Source organism: Hibiscus syriacus, unplaced genomic scaffold (assembly GCF_006381635.1).
Source record: "Hibiscus syriacus cultivar Baekdansim isolate YM2019G1 unplaced genomic scaffold, ASM638163v2 tig00116939_pilon, whole genome shotgun sequence".
NCBI lineage: Eukaryota > Viridiplantae > Streptophyta > Magnoliopsida > Malvales > Malvaceae > Hibiscus > Hibiscus syriacus.
In genome coordinates this window covers 1,797,198-1,800,178 of record NW_024063477.1, presented here as the reverse complement: position 1 = coordinate 1,800,178, position 2,981 = coordinate 1,797,198, and the positions used below count along the sequence as shown (strand labels likewise).

Genomic DNA, 2,981 nt, shown 5'->3' with positions numbered 1-2,981 from the left:
ATATATATATATATATATATATATATATATATATAGGGTTAGAATCTATTTACATAATAAAAAATTCTTTAGTTTTATACAGATTTAGGTTATTAAATGAGGCACTCATCTAACTTTTAATCTTAACCATCTATTTTTACTTATCCAATTGCTCTCGTTCTATGTAAAACTAAAAGAATTTCACTTAACAGATGCTCTATATATATATATATATATATATATTTTCTGGCCCTTCAATTTTCCTTTATTTGCTCGGGAAAATTTGAAGTAGTGGGTGGGTAAAAGTAAACGTTTGGTTTTGGGTAAAATTTACGTAAAAGGAAAAATAGATAGGAAAGTCACCAAGTGACGTGTGGTAATTTCCTTTGTTTTTGTTTAGGGTGTGGATTTGGATTGTAAGGAAGCATATGGTAATAGTAAATAAAAAACCTAGGTGATGGTAAAAAAGTTGAGTAAGGTGGGGCTGAAACTGAAGCGGATGCAAATCAAAGAAATGTGGCCCGCATCTCTTGGTCATATAGTAGTTCCATTTTTACTGCTTGTGCTCTTTGTTCAACTCCTTCAATATGTTTCAAGGGAAAATCAAACTATATTCAAAACTTATCATTTCATGGGACTCGACCCAAATATATATTTTTATGTTGTCCTCTCTATACTAGGGCATCGGCTTGATTAACTTGAACCAATTTGTGTCGTATACTTGATTTTATTGAATATGAATGAATTTCTCGAAAATATTTGATGAATGAATCTCTCAACAAAAACTTTTTGCATAACAAAATTAAAGTTCAATTATTTTTTTTCTTAGCAATGTCTTTTATGTTCACTTTGATTGTGATAACTTAGAATTTGCGTTCAATGTGTGTTTAACTTCTCAACGGTTAAGAAATATAATCTTATAAAAAATATTATAAATAAATATTATCTCATAGACATTTTAGACTATTAAAAAATATATATATGCAACTTTTTTTAATAATTTTTTTAAAATTTGATCCTTGAAATTTTGCTCGCATTAATTTTTTTTTTAATATAAGTAGCTATTCTTATTAAAGAGTAAAAATATCCAAAATTACAATAAGAATTTGCAAATTTCAATTTAAACTAAATAAATAATTTGGACATTTTCATATATCATTGACAAAAGAAACTAACCAACTTAGATTAGACCTGGACGACAAATAAAAAAGATTAAAAAAACACAACCAAAAGATTAACGAAAAATAGACATGAACGAATCTGCATCACCAAACGGACCACGAAACAGATTAAACTATCAAAAAATTACCGAGAATCGCAAATCAAATATGAGCATCGTGAGAAACTATTCACGAATGCAAAACCAAGCATCCAAATTCAATATGAGGATCCATAAAATGAAGATCAACGTGAATATAAATATGTGTCACATTAATTAGTTAGCGTCATCAAATATAACCATGAAAAAACATAAAATAGAAGGAGGGATCAAACGACCAAGAAAGAAAACGAAAAATGTGCCATAAAGATAGAGAAAAGCGTGTCACAAAGAAAAAATTAATCTTATTAAAAATAAAAAAAAGAACTGAAGATCGAATCAACATCAAAACCAATGTCGTTGCGGACTAAAAAACTAATTATAAACCCTTCAACAAGTATTTATTCGGTTAATGGGATTTCACATTCTTAGCATTAGCAACAAATGAGGTTCAATTTAAGGATTGTCAAGATTTGATCTTAAAAAATGAGATTTATTTCTTTGCACAAAGTGTAATCAGATCAGAGAGCGATTGATCCGAAAATCTTGGGGATTTACTTTTAGGTAGATAAACCATTTCAAGAACCTTTTGGACTTGACCTTAAAACAAATCTTATCTCATTTCAATCGGTTAAATTAACTTAAAATGTTCTTCTAAATACAAAAAACATTCTTTAAATGTTGTTCGTGATCCTTAAAATCTTTGAAAAAAACTTGTGTGTGAGGTTGATGAACTATAACTTATTTGTTTGACTGATCTATAAACATTAAAATCTTTTATTTATTAATAATTTGACTAACAGAAAGAATATAATTAAATTGATCATAATATTATTTTTTTAATTTCTGATTTAAGTAAATAGAAAATGTGATATGGCATTTGGTCTGGAAAATTCTTCGTATATATATAACTTCCATTCTGAATTTTTTTTATGGTTATACGGCCGAAAAAAATTAACCGAAACAAGGTTGTGGGTAAAATGGGCCCGTATCATTTATCATGGGCTTAATAGGCGACAAGTACTAAGCGTTTTCCTTTAAACAAAAAATTGAAAAACAAAACGCCGTCTGTGGGAATCGAACCCACGACCACGTGGTTAAAAGCCACGCGCTCTACCGGCTGAGCTAAGACGGCTGTTGTTGAAATCATCATATACAATACCTTGAAGAAAGGGAGGATAAGACCATTCAATGTTACTATGGATTAGTTCAACTTAAATTCAATTATTAAGAAATATAAATTCATTTTAAAATATATACAATTTTAAAAAATACTTAATAATATTAATTTATAAATAAAATAATTTGAAGCGATAAATTTGAGACTTTAAACAATAAATTATAAAATTTAATCATATTCCTATAAGATTTTAAGTTGATTTATTTTAAATTTAACTCAAATAAATATATTCTAATCAAAACTTATCTCACTCGAACTGATTCAAGAAATTTCAAATCAAACTAAACTAAAATGATAAAAGATGGATGATTAATTAAAAAAAATTGGTTTCCTTCCCAATTTCAAGGTTTTGTCTTGACTAATCCGGATTGACCCGCTTCGCATACTTGACTTTGGTGGATAAACCTCCTAACAAGGATTTTCTACATACACAATGACTCGAACTTGAGACCTTACTTGAGCGATATCAAACTTCTTATCACTTGAATCAACCCCTATTGATTAATTTAATTTTCGTTTTCATTGTTCAACCAAATACCCATCTTTAATTCTAATGATATTGAT

The 2,981-nt window shown here is 28.1% G+C and overlaps 1 non-coding gene across 1 annotated transcript; it reads right to left on the bottom strand.

Moving 5' to 3' along the window:
* Positions 1-2,299: 2,299 nt before the first annotated feature.
* On the bottom strand, positions 2,300-2,372 carry TRNAK-UUU. Its single transcript has one exon. It is a non-coding gene; the product is annotated as a tRNA-Lys (tRNA).
* Between the last annotated feature and the right edge of the window lie 609 nt (positions 2,373-2,981).